Here is a 20,358-nt window from a genome sequence, read left to right as displayed (position 1 = left end):
ATTTAAGAAAGTCTATCTAACTTGAAAAAGAAACACATTCCAGACACTTTTCTTCCTGTTGGCATCATCGTTGGTTAACACATTGTCTTTGGCTGAGCTTCATTTGTATTCCCTATAAGTCATAAGTGTAGGGAGGCTGAAGTCTCTGTTTTTATTTGGAAGAAGATAGTCTAAGCATCATTTTTCCTTATCTCTTCCTGTTTTGATTCCTTTGCTTTACCTGACTAGGCCAGGAGTCACTGAGATCTCAAATCTGATTTTAACTTAGGCATAACCAGTTGATTGACCTTGGGTGGGCACTTGTAAGTCTCTTTGAGATTTAATAGCCTCTATTTCCTTGATTTACCTCAAAAAATCCTTTATTTAGTTACTTAGTTATTAACTTTGAATTTTAGAGCCGTTTTAGATTTATAGAAAAATTATGAAGATAGTATAGAGTTTCTACATACCCTTCACCCATTTTCCCCGATTATGAACATCTTCTATTATTATGGTACATTTGTTACAATGAATAAATGAATACATATACATTGTCATTAGCTAAATTTACTAGATTATATAAGTTAAGTTGATTGCACTGACTGGTTTTCAAATATTGAACCAGTATTGCATATCTGGAATAGATCCCACTTGGGATATACTTTTTCTCATACAATTTTGTATTTCATCAGCCACCTGTGTTTTTCAGTTTTCTCTTTTACTGCTTGCCAATATGAACACTGATCTGATCAGGCAATCAGGCAACCCCATTGTCTGTTACACGTGACATTTTGTCCATATCCTGTTCCTTCCTGTGGATCCTCTTTAGCTTCCATCCAGCCTTTCCTGATGAATTCCTCAATCTCTACCTCTTCTGACTCCTTTAAAGGTTTGTATCTCTATGCATCACTTCAATTGGCACCATTTTGTCGATTTTCTGTAAATAAGATCTCCATGGATTTTTTTTTTCTTATTTAATATCTCATCTTATGACAGAGAGGATTTAAAGCATTTTCCTCAAATACATTGAACTCAATCAGGGAAGAACCAATTAAAGCCTAAGTGGATGATGACAGTGGGACAAAAAAAAAATTAGGGTGGAAAAAATAAGATGAAGCCAGAGGTGAGGTTTTTGCATAATGCAGTGATAAAATTCTCTACTTTTTTCTTATTTTTTTAAAATAATTTCTGTTACATTGGTATAAAATTTTAGCTTTCATAGTACCTTGCCACATCTTATTTTGTGGTATATTGGTGTTATAATTTAAAAAAAAAATTTTTTTTGACCAGGATAGAAAACCTAGATTCAAAGAGTGCTGGAGGTAGTGAATAATAGAACAAAGAAAGTTCTCAAAGTGTGAAAGTTCAAGGGCATTTCACATATACTCCATTTCACAATAGGGTTATATGAACATTGTGAGGAAGGGGCCATGTTTTATAGTTGCTTTGTTTTCCACATTTTGCTCACTCGATATTAGGTACCTGTTATGGCCAAGTACACGCACGTTGATTTGAATGCCATCTCATTTTGCCTCCAAGTCTGTAAACAGTGTGGCAAGGTGGGTTAATGAGAATTTAATGTCGCAGAATCGGAAGACTCAAACTTGTGTTTTGTTTCCTGTTGCTTTGAAGAAGTAGCTGTTCAGCCTTGGGGATATAAGACTAACTCATGCATGTTTAGACTCATCTGATTCCCATAAAAGGCAAAAAATGTTACCGTTAATTCTTGAACCTAAAATATTTCGTACATCCTAGTTAACCATTCAATGTCCCTGTTAAGGAGAAAGTGTGGAGAAAGACCAGAGGACAGTGGTCCTCTCATTGAAAGTAAGGGCTGCTTTCCTTGGTGGGTTAAGAGGAGATCAGGGGAGCTTTCTGGAGACTGGAGAGAACAGTGCATTTTCGGTTCCCTTGAATGCGTGAGAACTACCCTCAGTAAGCAGACAGCTCATGTCAGATCTTGAAAGAACAGGAGTTCAGAACCCAGCCTGGGAGACATTGAATGTCTGTGTGAAGGGCTGGGGGCTCTCTGGCTGGTGCCAGTGGGGAGAATCTATGTTACGTGGCCAGTTGGGTAATGGCGAAGACTAAGTGGTCTGAAGAAAAGGCTCCTTCCTAACTTTTGACTAATGCTGAGAGCTTCTAGCATGTTGTAAAGTCATAAAAATCACTGATTAGTGAAGGTAAGTGAGAGTTCGAAAGGACATTGCACCTTGGGTGCACCATGGCTGTAAGAAATATGTCTTTGTCTCCTGAGTAGGCAACATGGCGTCTCTTTTCATACTTAGCTGTCCCTTGTAATAACCCAGAAAACTTGTTAAAGATCTGGAAGTGTGGGATCCATCTCAGATGTACTGAATCAGCATATTGATGTTAAAAAGGGACAGGGATAACTACAGTTGTCTTTTTTCTGTCAGCCCTGCTCTCATCTGTGGACTGCTAGTGGAAAATTCCTAGCCAGGTGATAAAACACGGGCTTTGGGTTCAGACAAGTCGGGGTTCAGACTGAAGCTCAGCCACTAATTCTGGACAAGTAACTTAAATTCTGTGAGCTACAGAATCTTCTTTGTACAATGAGAATTAAAAATATCTACCTTTTAGGTATATGGAGGGATTAAATAGGGTACTGTATTCTAGAGTTTTCACCTTAGTGCTTAGCTTGTAGTAGACATTCAGTAAATATTTATACATCCCTCTACCCTTAATTTTTTTTAAGTTTATTTATTTATTTTTGAGAGAGACAGAGGCAGCATGAGTAGGGGAGATACAGAGAGAGAGAGAGCGCGAGAAAGACAATCCCAGGCAGGCTGTGCACTGTCAGCACAGAGCCTGATGCAGGGCTCGAATTCCTTACACCACGAGATCATGAACTGAGCTGAAACCAAGAGTCAGATGCTTAACCGACTGAGCAACCCAGACACCCTTACCTTAATTTTTCTACTTAATTTCAGGACATCGTTCCATTTATTTATTTATTTTTAGTACGAAATTTATCGTCACATTGGTTTCCATACAACACCCGGTGCTCATCCCAACAGGTGCCCTCCTCCATGCCCATCACCCACTCCCCCCCCCCATCTCCCCCATCAGTTTATTCTCAGTTTTTAAGAGTCTCTCATGGTTTGGCTCCCTCCCTCTCTAACTGCATCATTCCATTTAGGTGGCCAAGTGTTCTTGGAATTTCTGACTTAGTCCACCTCTTTGCTGTCTGATATAAAAGGTCTCTTTCATCCTAAACCTACCCATGGCTTTATTTGCAATTGTTCTAGGTACTGACTGGCAGGTCAGAACACTAAGAATGACACACCTGAGATGACTGTGTGTCCTAATCTTTGCTCCCCTCGAAGCCACCTTGGAGTTAGCACAACTGAAGATAATTAAAAGATTGCTTTTTCTGAGTTTGAATCTTTTCTGACAGCCTTATATGAGAAAGCCTCTTGTGTTGTCCAGGAATGATATTGTAGACAGATTAAGCCATTAATTCATTTTAGTCAGGAAGGAAATGTCTATTTTGATTGTGTTAATAGCTGGTCCAATGACGACAGATGGGTTCCTTCAGTTTTCAAGGATACGTGGGATGGTGGTTTTCAAAATGGAAAAAAATATGGAGTTCGAGTTGGAAAATCTGAGCTTGAGTCCCTCCTTCCTTTCCTCCCTCCCTCTTCCTGCCTCCCTCTCTTCCTGCCTCCTTCTCTTCCTGCCTCCTTCCTTCCTTTCCTCCTTCCTTCCTTCCTTTCTTCCTTCTTTCCTTTAACTGCATGGATTTGGATAATAAAAAATACTGCCCTTTGCATCACTTTCTGTAAGATGTAAGTGATAACCCCAGCCTAAACTCTCTCTCAAGAGCTTTTAGGAGGATTAAATGAGACATATAAGGTTTCACTTTATAAAGTATAAATTCTTATGAAAAAATAAATAGTGTTTATGTTTTATGTTCATGTCTTAGATGACTCTGGAATGAGAATATATAAGAAAAGGAAATAAATGTTTTCCCATGTATTAATATTCATTCATGTAATCATTTATCATTAAGCAAATATTGAGAAGCTATAATAGAATGTAGACTACTAAACCCTCACACTTCTATCATTTCATTTAATGTTTGCATCAGTCACGAAAGGTAGTTATTATTACCTTCATTGAAAATTTGAGATCTAAAAAAGAAGAGTAATTAGACCAAGGTCACACAGCTAGTGGCAAGGTTGAGATGGTATTCTGGGCCTTCCTGACCATAAATTAGATCGTGCAGTACACAAGCATGAAAATAAGTGATTTTTAAAAGGTGTTAAAAACTTGAGGTGCTTTGGATGTCTCAGCAGGATCCCTTATTGAGTATTAAGGATTTTTTTTTTTTTGGGCTCTCAACACTTCTGCAAATTTCAACCTGCTAAAATTAGATATTTCTTAACCCTTGTCCTAAACCCGTGAAGTCATGCAGACCTAGTTTAGACTTGTGCTTGACAAGATGGTATTTTAGATTCTTCTGTCAGTTACAGCCTACCCACCAGTCACCAAGTAGAACAAAATGTGGAGTGATTTGGTGAAGAGGGTGACAGAGACGACTATGATACTGGGGCATCTGCTAATGATTCCATCAGTTTCTATCATTCTCAGAATGGCAGGGGGAGAAGCAGCTAGGTATTTAAGGCAAATATCATGGGACACTTGTGGTTTTACACTGTGAATTCAGAATGACAACTTAGGCCCCAACCATTACCTGCTTAACTGTGGAACCCAGGCCACTCTTACTATTCTATTCTTTCTCTGATCTCCTTCATGTCTCGTGGTGGGATGAGAGGGGAGGAGGTTCTCACAGGAATTTATGCCAATCTAGGTCATGACTCACAGTTGGAATCTGCCTTCAACTTCCACTCTCACTACTTCCCTTGGACCGTCCCTCCTATCACCCTGTTTCTCTTCTACTAAGTAAGCTCTTAGCTTCAGCACCTTCTGGGCTTTTGATTTTAAGAGTGTTGTAGCTTCTCTATGTGGGGTATACATGGTTCCTGCTTCCAAAGCTATGATTCCTTTTCATCAGCACTTAATGGATTGCTGGGTGGATCCATTCATCCAACACCCCGTTGACTGTGATATCTAAGAGAGCCAGCCATGCTGGGGTTCTTGGAATGATCACAGGATAGAAGTAAAATAAAGCAATGATTCAATCATTTAATTTTGTCCCACAGATTACACCTTCTGAAAAAGGTTCCATGGCATTGTTGCTTGGGATTTGTCACCCTTTTTATAAAACAGCCACAAGGGCTGGTTTAAGTTTGCTTCAAGAAACGTTCTCCATAATGCACCCAGAAGTTTGGTTTCTTACTTTTTTTCCCATTAAAATCTTTTCTAATGTTTGTTTAGTTTTGAGAGAGAGAGATGAAGAGAGAGAGAAAAGGAGAGAGAGAGAGAGAGAGAGAGAGAGAGAGAGAGAAAGAACATGAGCGGGGGAGGGGCAGAGAGAGAGGGAGACACAGAATCCTTAGCAGGCTCCAGGCTCTGAGCTGTTAGCACAGAGCCCAACGCAGGGCTCGAGCCCATGAACAGTGAGATCATGACCTGAGCCAGAGTTGGATACTTAACCAACTGAGCCAACCAGGTGCCCCATGATTTCTTACTTTAACTCTTAAGGTCCAATGTGGACTTTTGTTCCTATTGTGTCAAACCTACTTCTTCCTTTCTCTTAAAATTTTACATGCTGACTAAATAACACTAAACAGTTTAGACCTTGAAAATATACCAACTCATGCTGTTTTATATAGGAGGTTACATTTGGGGCCTTTGGGTGATACGAAGTGAGTATCCTTTGAACTTCCACTAATTGAGAAAGGAAATAAAATAGACCTTGGGGCTCGAATGTAAGCTTTGTGAAGGCAGGGATGATTTTCTGTTCACTCTTGAATTTTGAGCGTCTAGAATGGTGCCTGGTTATTACCAAGTGCTCAATAAATATCTGTTGAGTAAATGGTGAATCATCAAAGGAGAGAGGGAGATCAAAGTAATTATTGTCTTAGAGGTCAAGGACGGAAATATGGGAAGATAGACATCAATCCTGGGGTCATTAAGAAGGTAGAAAGAGAGGCAGATAAATTGCTCTTGATCTCATGGAGACAGGCAAGGATGAGCTCAACCACTTGCAGCTGAACACAGTGGCAGAGGAACTAACAATGGCAGCCCCAATGTGGTGAAGCCCCAGATTCTTAAGGAAAAATCTTTATTTACTCTCACCTTGCTAGGAAATGGTAAGAAGATATGAGGCTGACCTCTTGGAGTGGGATAAAGTAGTGTTACACCTGCCTCCCCACCTTAGTAGAGATCTAGCACTAGGTACATTGTGTGGCTGATGGTAGACTCTTCTCTAATCTTATCCACCTGTCCTATGGATGAGTCTCACAAAAATATCCATTAGTATATGTGGATGCAGGCTATGAGACCTTGAGCTGTGACATTGGACTCAAGGCCACTCATCTCATGTAACCATGGCAGATTACCACACAAAGAGAGAATGGCTCGCTCCCTGAAACAGTATACTTTTTTCTCAAACCAATAATGGTGGGCATGTCTCAGTCACTGCTATAGACAGTTGAACTCTGTGAGGGATGCTGTAGACCACTGACAGTAACAACAGCTAAGGAGAAAAGGGTGTTCAGCACAATGGACAGCTTGTACATATTCTTTCCCCAACATGATCATAATTCTTTGGACCGAAGCCAAAAAAGCAATGCTGAAATTCTTGGAGTGATTATGGGAGAGGAGGACCAGGAAGAAAAGAAAGTAAAGAAATGCATTTTTTTTTTTTTGCAATCTAGATAGATGCTTTATAATCTCAGAGTCATTCACTGTTAATATTAAAAACAATTTGTACCCAAGATGATGATTCAAAACCTATTAAGTGTTCAATGAATTCTCCTAGATGGTCCCTGCAGCCTTTAGTTAACCTCCCTGTAGTTCAACCATCTGCCATTCTATGTCAGTATCCCATTATTGAACACAGTTTAGATTTTCATCCTGCCCTAGAGACCCTTTAGCACCCACTTAAATCATTGGATACAAGAGGTAGTTGGGGTAGAGCGTTGGGGCTGCAGTTAATGGCTCCAAAGGTGCTATCCTCACGTACTTGTCTGCATACTGTATGCAGTTATGTGCTTCAACCCCTGTAGTGGTTCAATCTGTGAATTAAGAAAAGGTGGTGGACCCTCACTTTTTCAGTGGAGGAGACAGAGGCTTAGTAGGGCTCAATGACTTGCTTGAGATCATTCAAATAATGTTTCCAAGGCAATATCTGAGCCCAGGTTTTCTGACTCAAATCCAGTGCTGCTTCATCTATTGGGGCTGCTCCTTGGGATCTCTTGTCAAACCCATGAAGCTGACTGGGTTCTTTGGGTTTCTCTCTTACTCCCTGTAGCTCTTCACCGTCTTTCTGGGGCCAGGGCTCCAAGATGTACTTCCTGCTGGGTGACTTGCCTTTCCCATTGTTGGAATAGAGAAATGACACAAGTTTTAGAATCTTTTCTGACGCCGGTAAGGCCAACTTCACGAACCTACAACCTGTGCAGTAGGTTGGATCCCGTGCAGAGATCCCTGAGCTTGGCTTAATGATCTTCAGTCTCTGCCTTGAAATTCCGAATAATCTTTCACATAAGAGGCCCTGCATCTTTACTTTGCCCTGGGCTCTGCAAATTAGGTAGTTGATCCCTTTTTCAAGCTTATGACTTTGGTTATGTTTCTTAACTTCTCTGGACCTCAGTGTTCTCATCTGTAAATCAGAAACAATGTAGTTGTGTGTGTCTTAAAGTCTTCTTGTGGGGAATAAATCAGATATAACAGCAAATTGGCTAACAGAGCTTTTGTGCATGCATAGTCCTCAATACATCTTAACTTCTGTACATCTACTCCAGGAGGGAAACCTGCTCGTTAATATCTTACTAAGTCAGCATGAAAAGGTTGGTTATATGTATTCTGAGTTTAGTTTTGTGCTGGATAATATAATCATTTTGATTTTTTCTGTTGTGAGATTAGATTAACTAAGAAGTAAAAGGGCTCCTTTTTCACCCAAAGGCACTAGTTCAGCCAAAGTACAGACTTGGTGAGCAGAATGATGAGGGAAGCACTGTAATGGAAGCAAAGGCTAAGCAATCAGTCAATCCTCATTATTGCCAGGTCAGTACCAGGAGCACTCATGCTTCTCAGAGCAGCACTGCGCTTGATCAGCTGTAGTTGTCGGCCAAGGTGAGTGGTCAGAAAAAATTGTAAAGAATGCAGGAACTAAAGTTTAATGATACTTTTAAAACTTTATGCCTAGCACTGATCTAGCTGGTTCAAATATAATATTTCATTTAATCTTCCTAAAGACTCCTAAAGAAGACACCCCATGAAGTAGATAACATTAGTATTATCTTATAGTTGAGGAAACTAAGCTCGCTGAGTATTTACAGTTCCAGAGAACACCCTAGAATGGGTAGTGTTTGGAGTGCATATTATTTGAGGACATAGCTAGAAGGGACAATAAAGATTATGTGGTGGCAAATGGATTTCATCTCATAAGTCTCATTCATTGGTAGGGCTGTGTTAAGAAGGATTATAGGATTCTACATGGGCTGGGTGGGGTAGAGTGTCTTGATCAATTAGCAATGTCTGCCTTGGGCTCTGGAAAAGTGGTGTAAGGCAGATATTCGCCATCTTTGGTCTAGTCTCCTCATTTTACAGAATACATAATGACCAAGAAGTTAATATTGTTACAGTTTATACTATAAACTACTGCCTAAACTAGCTTTTAATCCTGAAGTCACTGATACTTACAGCAAGGCTGTTTTACCAAACAAATAAGCAATAGAGAGACAACAAAAAGCAAAATAAAACAGAAAGGAATATATTCATTGACATTACCAGCATCAGTAGAAAAAGTCTTAGAGCTTAGAGGATTCTTTTTAAGATCCATAAAATCATAACCGAAAGAGCATTTCAAACCTTAGTATGCTTCAAAAACTAGGAAGCTTTTAAAAAACAAGTTGCTGGATCCTACCCACAGAATTTCTGAGTCAGTAAGTCTGGGGTGGGGCCTAAGAATCTGCATTTCTAGCACATTCCCAAATGAGGCTGATGATCCGGTCTGGGGACTATGCTTTGAGGGCTCCCTTTAGTAACTTTGCCTTGACCATTTATCAGATTCCTCTTAAAATGAATTATTCAAACATGCGGTTTTTATAAATTTGGGAGACTCAAGCTGTCACTCCCATGGGATTTATTAATAAGTTATGAAAATTATCTCAAAAGTTTTTGATTAGTGGTTGCTTCAGCAGCACGTATACTAAAATTGGAACAATACAGAAGATCAGCATGGCCCCTATACAAGGATTACATGCAAATTCTCGAAGCATTCCATATTTTTTGGAACCCTCATGCACTGTTGGTGGGAATTAAAAATCATGCAGCCATTATGGAAAACAGCTATGGAGATTCCTCAAAAATTAAACATAGAAGTACCATATGATCCCCCTTCTGGGTATATATCCAAAATGACTCAAAGTAGGATCTCAAAGAGACATTTGCATATCCAAGTTCATTGCAGCTTTACTCACGATAGCCAAGAGGTAGAAGTAATCCAAATATCCATGGACAGATGAATGGGTAAAGAAAATGTGGTATACACATGCAGTGGGATATTATTCAGCTAAAAAAAAAAAAAAAAGGAAATCCTGCCGCTTGCTACAACATGGATGAATCTTAAGGATATTATGCTAAGTGAAATAAGCAGTCACAAAAAGACATACACTATATGATCCCATTTATATGAGCTATTTAAAGTAGTCAAACTCATAAAAACAGAAAATAAAATGTTTTGCAGGGAATGGAAGGGGGAAGAAATAGGGAGTCGGTGTTCAGTGGGTATAGAGTTCCAGGGTTGCAGGATAAAAATGTTCTCCAGATCTGTTGCAAAGTATGTAAATATATCTAACGCTGCTGAACTGTCCATTTACAAATGGTTGAGATGGTAAATTTTACGTGTGTATTTTACCACAATTAAAAAAATTGTTCATGTAAAGATAACACTTTCCCTGGAGGGCACAGTAATTCTTAGCTGGAGAGGTGTCTAGAGGGAAGCGGAGAGGCTCTTTGTGGCTACTCAAATATGAGCTGGGTACTTATCCTGGGTCTGGTGTTAGCAAGCTCCCCGCTATTATAGGCCTATGGATTCCCAACCTCTCCTACGTGACTCTTCAGAGTATTGGTACCTAAGTCCAACCCAGAGATTCTAATTTGGCTGTGATATGACCTGGATGGTAAGATTTTTGAAAGCTCCCTTGCTGGATGGTTTGAATGGTTATAGCCAAGGCTGTATAAATCATTATTTGGACCCGTGATTCATAAATTATGTTAAAAGTTAAAAAGGATCTCTTTGGAGCTCTGACAAGCTGTATATCCTCAATACCCCTCCATTCTGTTCCTCACTGAACCAGGTAATTCTCATTATTGTCCCCCTTCCCAAAAAATTTGAGAAATGTAACATCAGATGATTTCTAATACCTCTTTGAGATAAAAATATGTCCATGTTATTGTTTTCTTTGGTAGGACTCTCCTGATCGGTGGATTGGGCTAGTTCCTGTATTTGAACTGTGGTTACAGAGAGTTGAGTTCCTCATCAACTAGGTTTGCACATGACCGAGGTTCCTATTGAGGTTGGTGGGATGGTCTTAGTTTCAGCTGCATGTGTACACATGACCCAGTTATCCTTTTAAACCCTCACTCAAACCACACAGTCTAAACAGCATTTGGGCTTAAAATTAATTTGTTGGGGGCAGCTCGTGTTCAGTTGGTTAATCGCCTGACTCTTGACTTCCGCTCAGGTCATATCTCAAAGTTTGTGGGTTCAAGCCCTGTGTTGGGCTCTGTGCTGCCAGCACGAAGCCTGCTTGGGATTCTCTCTCTCCCTCTCTCTCTGCCCCTCCCCCGTTCTCTCTCTTTCTCAACATAAATAAATAAACTTAAATCAACTTGTTGAAGTATAACAAAATTCTCTTCTTTTGTTCACCCATTGTTTGTCAGGCTATGAATAATTTAAAGATGATCTGAAGAACAGAGAGATAAAATTTCATAGAGTTGACATTTGCATGAAGGGATTAGGCCCCGCCAAAGGGATTTTTCTTGACTCCCTAAAATTCAGCGGTATATCAGCGGGGACACAGGCAATCCTAAGGCATTACTATCCGGGTGTGCTCATTACCAAAGAACCCCAAATAGAAAAAAAACTCCTCACATATTCAGCCATTGTAAGCCACTTTAGATACCCACGAGATCAGAAACCAGGCAGCACAGGAATCAGGGGACTTGCCAACTTAATGCTGTTTAATATTAATTAAACTTAATATAGCTCAGTTATCTGTTTTTCAGATGTTCCCAGGCAGAATACCAGAAAATAAGAAATAAATCTATATTCATATTATATGTATCTTTAAATTATGTAATCATAAATGTGTTCATAATTATACATTCATATTATGTAATGTATTATCATATTTTCTCCATTTCCGAATATTTCTAGAATAACTGAATAGGAGAAATAGGAAGTCAACAATTTCCATGCAATCAGTTACCTGGGAAAATTCATTTGAGAATGTACAGGTGTCATCATCCAAATACACATTGTTAGTGCACCGTGAAGAAAGCTAAAATACTATGTGCCCTACACGTTAAGCATTCAGGGGTGGAAATAAGTAAAGCCACCTAGAATTTTGTGAGAAGACATCACGAAGAGATGACTACCCACCTGTATTTTAAAACATGTCTAAGAGTAACCAATACCATTGGGCAATACGATTATTGGAGTGGTATTATCTTGGGAAGGAATCCAGTAACACATAAAGGACAAAAGAGAATAGAAATCCTGAATAGAAACAGAATAGAATATTCACTGCATCCAAACTTTGATGGCTTCCTCTTTAGGAAGATGATTACATATATATAAGAGAACAATTTTTGTCCTTCCTCATCTGATACAAGCATGTAATATTTACCACAGTGCAAGAAATACCCAATTTCTGGTGAGCAACCTGATTTATATTATAGTTGGTTTTTTGCACATGTAGATGTTAAGCCTTACTGAAATGTATGAAATTAAATTAGCCTTCCCAGCATTAGCACTAATGTAGCAGACATTACAGTGGTTGTACACACGGGGGTGAGAAGAAACCGAAGTTAAAGAGGCAGAGAACTTGGATCCAGAGTACTTGTCATGCTCTGAAACTTAACCTACAGAACAGGTTTCAGGAGATATAAAGTAAGGGTAAATCTGAACTTTACAAGCCAGTATTGTCAATAAATTCAGTGTGGAGTTTTGAAAATGTACAGATTCTCAGGGCGCCTGGGTGGCTCAGTGGATTGAGTGTCTGACTTCGGCTCAGGTCATGATCTTGTGGTTGGTGGGTTCGAGCCCTGCTGGTGGTCGTTCTCTGTGTTGACAGCTTGGAGCCTGGAGCCTGTTTCTGATTCTGTGTCTCCCTCTCTCTCTGCCCCTCCCCTGCGCACACTCTGTCTCTCTGCCTCTCTCAAAAGTAAGTAAATTAAAAAAAAAAAAACACATTTGAAAATGTACAGATTCTCAAGACCTAGCCCGTGATTTCTGTATAGATTAAGGCCTAGGATTGTACATGTGTAGAAACTCCCCAGGAAAGATTGCTGCTTCCACCTGGAATAACAGGGACTCTGATGCTAACTGTCCCTCAGAAACAACTAAAACACTGGACAAAATATATGAAACAATAATTTTTAAGACATGGGACATCACACAACAAAGGGCAATAATCCTCGAAAGACAGAAAACCAATAAAGTGAGCTCTACGCCATCCCAGATTACTGCCTTGAGAGTTTCCAGCTTATGTCGCTGGCAGGAGGGACTGAAGCTGAGCCTGCTGGTCTCCCCATGTTGGCGAAATGGACGTGGGAGTCCAAGAAAAAGTGGCTAGAGTTGGCATGAGTGGGGTACTGAAGAGAGAGAGAGAGCAGCATACTCAGGGACCCCTGGAAAGCTTCAGAGGTTTCCCTCTCCAGGCTTCAGTTGAGGACGGATCAGTATATGTAGGTAAGAAAACTGCATGCGGGCAGAGAAAAATGCAAACAGCAACTCCTTATAAAAAGCTGTCAGCAGGGGCGCGTGGGTGGCTCAGTGGGTTAAGGATATGACTTCAGCTCAGGTCATGATCTCACAGTTCGTGAATTCGAGCCCCACGTTGGGCTCTGTCCTGACAGCTTGAGCCTGGAGCCTGCTTCGGATTCTATGTCTCCCTCTCTCTCTGCCCCTCCCCCACTTGCTCACTCTCTCTCAAAAATAAATAAACATTAAAAGAAAAGCTGTCAGCAAACTAGGAAAAGAAGATAACTTAACCTGATAAAGAGCATCTATGAAAAAACCTTACAGTTAACGTAGTGATGAAAGACAATTATTTCCCTTTGAAGGTCAGAACCAAGTCAGGGACATCTGCTCTCATCCCTTCTATTCAACATTTTACTGAAGGTTCTAGCAAGTGCAAATAGGCAAGAAAAATAAAAATAATTGCATCCAGATTGGAGATGATGAAATAAACTTATTTTTACTTGTAGGTGGCTTTGTCTATGTAGAAAATTTGATGGATACAAAACATATATTAGAACTAATGAGTTTAGCAAAGTTGCAGGTTACAAGAATATACAAAACTCAGTAGTATTTAAATATAGTAGCAACAAATATTTGGAAATAGGAAATACCTAGGGATAAATCTAACAAAGATGGGTAAAACCTGTATATTGAAAACCGTAAAATATTGATGACAGAAATTAAAGAAGACCTACATAAGTGGAAAGATGTACTTTGTCTGTGGGTTGAAAGATTCAATATGTTAGATGTCAGTTATCTCCAAATTTGTCAGAAGACTCAACACAATCCCAATCAAAATTCCAGGAGGATTTTTTTTGGGGGGGGGGGGTGCAGAAATTGGCAAGCTGTTTTGAAAGTTCATATGGAAATGAAAAGTTTCTAGAATCGCAAAACAAAAACAAAAACAAAACCCTTTGACAATGAAGGACAAAATCAGAGGGCTAACACTACCTGACAGACTTGGCTAGCTCAGAATTCTACCCTGAGGCAGACAATTAGGAATATCCTGAAACTGTATTAAGTCATTGCTTTCCTATTTAGCGAATGACTAGCTTGATGAGCTAAACAGTATCCTGGAGGTATATGAGTTATGATTTAGTTGCCAGATTATCTACAGGAGGAAAGGAAATATGAAGTATGGGCACTAAGGAGGGATCAAAGACTTGTGTTTTAACAGAACCCGTATTTCTTTTTTTTTCAGTATATGAAATTTATTGTCAAATTGGTTTCCATACAACACCCAGTGCTCATCCCAAAAGGTGTCCTCCTCAAAACCCATCACCCACCCTCCCCTCCCTCCCACCCCCCGTCAACCCTCAGTTTGTTGTCAGTTTTCAAGAGTCTCTTATGCTTTGGCTCTCTCCCACTCTAACCTCTTTTTTTGTTTCCTTCCCCTCCTCCATGGGTTTCTGTTAAGTTTCTCAGGATCCACATAAGAGTGAAAACATATGGTATCTGTCTTTCTCTGTATGGCTTATTTCACTTAGCATCACACTCTCCAGTTCCATACATGTTGCTACAAAAGGCCATATTTCATTCTTTCTCATTGCCACGTAGTACTCCATTGTGTATATAAACCACAATTTATACCCCAATGTTTATAGCAGCACTCTCAACAATAGCCAAAATATGGAAAGAACCCGTATTTCTTAATGCATATAAACAGAGAAGCAGTTGGGGCACCTGGGTCGCTCAGTCGGTTAAGCTTCCGACTTCGGCTCAGGTCATAATCTCACAGTTCGTGGGTTCGAGCCCTGTGTTGGGATCTGTGCTGATGGGTCAGAGCCTGGAGCCTGCTTTGGATTCTGTGTCTCCCTCTCTCTCTCTGCCCTTCCCCTGCTCACACACACACACACACACTCTCTCTCTCTCTCTCAAAATAAATAAACATTAAAAACATTAAAAAAAACTTTAAACAGAGAATCAGGATTCATCTGCTTGCTCTTATTCATTGTGAGGATTAAAACATGCAAATATGTTTAAAAAGAACACAGCACTATGCATGTCTGAAATTGCCAGCATGTGAATGCAGATCTTTTGTCATGCATATTTGGAGCTCATAAAGGATGGAGAAAACTACCCACCTATTGCCCATTGTGGGGAGAAAGTACCCAAAAGGTGGGAGATTAGAGTTGTGTTTGAAACGCATAGCGTATGAAAGCTTGGTGCTCGGCCCCACATCCTGATCTTTGAGTTGGACATTTAAAGGAGGAGCATGTGGGAAAGAAGGATGTATAATCCAGGTAAACACTAATTACACTATTAAGCAAGGTTCATATAGTACTTTCTACTAGCTCAGTAGACTTTGGGCTTTAGTGGTGAGTTGTGAGGATTAAATGGGGAAAAAAGCATGTACAGAGCATGACATAACCGTATGGCACTTGTACTAGGAATTTTATAATGCTAAGTATGGTTTTCAAACAACCACCCCAAAATAATGTTAGAAGTTAGGAGAGTAAAAGCATTCCCTTTTGTGAGCAGTAATGTAAACCATACAATTTGTTCTACTTCCGTTATTGCCATGGTTACCTGGAAGCTCAGAACCAATGATGAAACTTCGTTCTAACATTCTAAACATCCTATCAATTTTATATCTGATTCATCTGTGATGCTAATTTTGTTTCAGTTAACTTCCATAAGGTGCCTATTTCTTTCTGGGAAGAGGGAAGAAGAAGGAAAGTGAATGAATGAATGAATGAATGAATGCATGCATGAATGAATTATATATAAACAAATATATAAATATAAACATATATGCATGCATAATGTAAATATATATTTGTATGTAATATATACATTTATATTATATATAACATCTATAATATAAATATATAGAGCATTATAGCTACATGTTTATTTACATTTATTCAGTAAACATGTATGAACTACTGAGGCAGATTCTATGTCAACCCACCTGAAAACTAGCCTTGTATTATAATTAAATCCCAGCATCTGTGAGTGCGCATGTGTATGTCTATCTCGTGTGTCTGTGTCTACCCTCGTTCCATTGAATCTCATTCTCTAGGGACTTTGAGTTAAAGGAAAATCCATCCTTTTTTGGCCAAAGAGGCTGAGGCGTTAGTTAATTAAATTCCTCGTAGGCGTCTTTCCTGATGCAGTAGGTACTAAATCCAGAGATAAGTTGTCTTGGCAACTGTTTTGGCGACTGTTACCAGCCTGCTTTTTAGGCTTGTGAGTAAAGATGTTTGAGAATGTAAATCACCAGCTGAGGTTTAACAGATTTTATTCTCACTTTCCCAAAGAAGCTGGACACTAATTGATAATATAGTACACTTTTATTTATGTTTGAACAATAAAGCAATGCTCATAGCTCAGCCCTCGGACGATTACATATATTATTCATGTTTTCAAAGTGTCATAAAGATACATAATATCAGTTTTCCAATTAAAGTTTATGACCAAGCTTGGTGATGGTTATAGTTTTTGGCAGAGATTTTTAATTTTCTTCAAATGCTTTCTTGGGATTCACAAAACAGCTTCAAGCATAAACATGTTTCGCTTGGGGGAACAGGAGGGGCAGAAACTAACACACATGCATATGAAGATCCCATATATATGCAGACATTTTCCAGGTAATGAATCTGGCAAAAATGGACAGTAGTCCTATTTTTAAAAAATAATTTATTTTTAATTAAAATATCCTTTTAGGGTTCACATGCACTGGAGAAATCGGCTACTGAGTTAATTTGTTAACTATCAATTTTGTGGCTAGCTAATGTGCACTGATGTCCGTTCTTAGCACTAAAAATATATGTGCCAATAAAACCATTTTTACTAGATAATAAAGTAATCCTCACTTAAAAGGCTTCACATTGAATGCTTTATAGAAATATAGGGTATTAAACAATTATGTAGGGTTGAAAGGAGCTTAAGATCTTTTGGTCCAACCTCTTTACTTTACAGAAGAGGGTACTGAGACCCAGAGAAGCCATAAATATTGTGTCTCCCGTAAACTATGATCAGGCCACAGGTTCCCCAACATTGCCAAAGCAATATAGAGGATTCTTCCATCGTGGCCTTCCCTTTACTTATTTCTGTCCAAATTAAGATACCCTTTCATGATATTTTTTTCCTCCTCATAGGAACAGCATGATATGATTTAATAGTTTAGAGTTATGAGTCACATACACCTGGGTACACCTGGGTTCAAATTCAAATAACTTACTTAAAAAAAGAATCTAGCCTCTTTAATGTTGATTCTTGTATAATCCTTATGGTCAGGTAGCAGCTACCCTATCTATAAAATACGTGGCCAGGCTTGGGGCGGGGCGGGGGGGGAGGTTCTATAACCTTGAAATTATAAGGATGACAAAGGATCCCACCAAGCCATGAGAACTTCATATTGCACACAACACATAGAGTCTTTAGCTCTACAGGAAAACGTGTTTCAGTATCAGTCTCCATTTAGTGTCCACAGGTGAACTGTCCTCATTTGGGGCTGCTTAGGAAGAGATCCCTAGCTTGCTATGGCTACATCTTTTTCCCTGTGACCCATCCTGTCCTTTTCCCGTGCAAGTTAGTCTGCAACAAAATATCCGCTTCTTGGTTTTTTTATCTTAATACAGAAAAGCTAAGAAGGGCTACAAGATAGTTTTTCTCTAGTAGAATCCACTTGTTCCGCTGTTTTTAAAACCCATTGCTTCTCAAGAATATATGGTTCCCCTGTAGGACTCACTCACTAGGGCAGTACTGTCTGATAGAAATTTCTGCAGTGATAGAAATGTTCTGTTTGACAAAAATGGTAGCCACTAGCCTCACGGGGCTATTGAGCACTTGAAAAAGGACTAATACGATGGGTGAGCTCAATTTTTTATTTTAGTTAATTTTGGTTAATTTAAACTTAAATATCCACGTGTGAATAGAGGCTACCATATAGGACAGTGCAGGTCTAGAGGTTGGATGGAGGGATATTACCATCTCAACCTCTCTTCCTTTTCTTTCTTCCCTTTCTTCCTGCTTTCCCGAACTCTCTCTACATCAGGTTTTTCCCTCTATACATGATAAAGTAACCCAGGCCAAATGGGGCTTCTTCCAAGGAAACATATTTTTCTTTTTACTGGAATCTTTTTTGAGACAGTCCTTAAACTGGGAGAAAATCAGAATATCAGGCTCTGTAGGATCCTGATAAATAAGTCCTTTGAGGCGAAGGAGGTCTGTGATCATCCTGTGCCCTTCAACCCACACTTTATAGGTAAGTATCCGCTCTGTCAGTTTAGAACACCAACCGCGTTGAGCATCTCCTATGTTACTGACATTGACATTTCTTGATATGTTGTAGTAATGTCTTATCCCCGTTAAATAACCTGATGTAGATCTTATTGCCAATAGCTTTTAGTGACTTAAGTCATTAAGTCTAGACTTCATTCTTAAAACAGGTAGTGATTTCATGATTTTATTTTTTATCATTATTATTTTTTATTATTATTTAATTTTTTTAAAATTTACATCCAAGTTAGTTAGCACATGGTGCAACAATGATTTCAGGAGTAGATTCCTTAAAGCCCCTTACCCATTTACCCCATTCCCCCTCCCCCAACCCCTCCAATAACCCTCTGTTTGTTCTCCATATTTAAGAGTCTCTTATGTTTTGTCCCCCTCCCTGTTTTTATATTATTTTTGCTTCCCTTTCCTTATGTTCATCTGTTTTGTATCCTAAAGTCTTCATATGAGTGAAGTCATGTGATATTTGTCTGTCTCTGACTGACTAATTTCACTTAGCATAATACCTTCTAGTTCCATGCACGTAGTTGCAAATGGCAAGATTTCATTCTTTTTGAATGCCGAGTAATACTCCATTGTGTGTGTTTGTATATATGTATATATATATATATATATATATATATATATATACCACATCTTTATCCATTCAGTGATTTTATTTTTTAAATTTTGTTTTATTTTTGTTTCACATTTTTATTTAAGTTCCACTTAGTTAACATATAGTGTTATTTTGGCTTCAGGAGTAGAATTTAGTGATTCATCACTTATATACAATACCCTCACCATGACAAGTGCCATTTTGAATACCTTTTGCCCATCCCCCACCCACCACCCTTCATCAACCCTCAATTTGTTCTCTGTAGTTAAGACTGTCGTGTGGTTTGCTTCCCTGTCTCTTTTTCTTTCCTTCCTATATGTGCATTTGTTTTGTTTCTTAAGTCCCACATATGAATGAAATCATATGGTATTTGTCTTTTTCTGACTGATTTATTTTGATATATATATATATGTGTGTGTGTGTGTGTGTGTGTGTGTGTGTGTGTGTGTATATATATATATATATATATATACACACACACATTCACTTAATCTGCTTGAAAAGTAATCCAGTGTGAAGACTAAAATTCATATATATGTATACACACACACACACACACACACGTTTGAATCAGTATTTTTGTATCCTTTGGGTAAACACCTAGTAGTTCAATTGCTGCGTCATAAGGTAGTTCTGTCTTTACCTTTTTGAGGAAGCTCCATGCTGTCTTCCAGAGTGGCTGCACCAGTTTACATTCCCATCAACGGTGTTAAGAGGGTTCCCCTTTGCCCACATCCACACCAACATCTGTGGTTTCCTGTGTTGTTAATTTTAGTTATTCTGACAGGTGTGAGGTGGTATGGTATCTCATCCTGTTTTTGATTTGTATTTCCCTGATGATGAGTGATGTTGAGCAATGATTTCATTTAAAGATATCTTTTAAAACATTTATTCATGTTTGAGAGACAGAGCATGAGCAGGGGAGGGGCAGAGAGAGAGGGAGACACAGAATCCGAAGCGGGCTCCAGGCTCTGCGCTGTCAGCACAGAGCCCGATGTGGGGCTTGAACTCATGAGCCATGAGATAATGACCTGAGGTGAAGTCGGACATTTAACTGACTGAGCCACCCAATGATTTCATTTTTAAAGGCTTTGCTCATCTATCTCTAGGCCCTCCATCCCCATGTGTTGTGTAAGGATAGATACTACCCATGTCACAATCTTTTTTTTTTTTTTAATTTTGTGTGTTCATTCATTGCACAACCACCATGCTTCCCTCATTCTACGAGTGCTGGAGGGAAACAAAAAAGAAACAGGATGAATACAGGCCTTTGTATTCTAAAGTAGAGGACCAAGTATTTCACATGTAGCCCCGAGGAAGGTTTCCTAGTTTCAGTAGAAATTCCCCTCTTCCACCTCTAGTGTCTAGTGTGTGGCCTAGAGATTTTGTTTTGGGAAGTCTTTGTCTCTAAGCTTCT

At 39.1% G+C, this 20,358-nt stretch overlaps 1 non-coding gene across 1 annotated transcript; it reads left to right on the top strand.

Moving 5' to 3' along the window:
- Window positions 1–9,263: 9,263 nt before the first annotated feature.
- LOC125925012 (U6 spliceosomal RNA) lies at window positions 9,264–9,364 on the top strand. The gene has a single exon (XR_007458666.1). It is a non-coding gene; the product is annotated as a U6 spliceosomal RNA (small nuclear RNA).
- Window positions 9,365–20,358: the final 10,994 nt, after the last annotated feature.

Source organism: Panthera uncia, chromosome F2 (assembly GCF_023721935.1).
Source record: "Panthera uncia isolate 11264 chromosome F2, Puncia_PCG_1.0, whole genome shotgun sequence".
Taxonomy (NCBI): Eukaryota; Metazoa; Chordata; class Mammalia; order Carnivora; family Felidae; genus Panthera; species Panthera uncia.
This window is presented reverse-complemented; position numbering and strand designations above follow the sequence as displayed.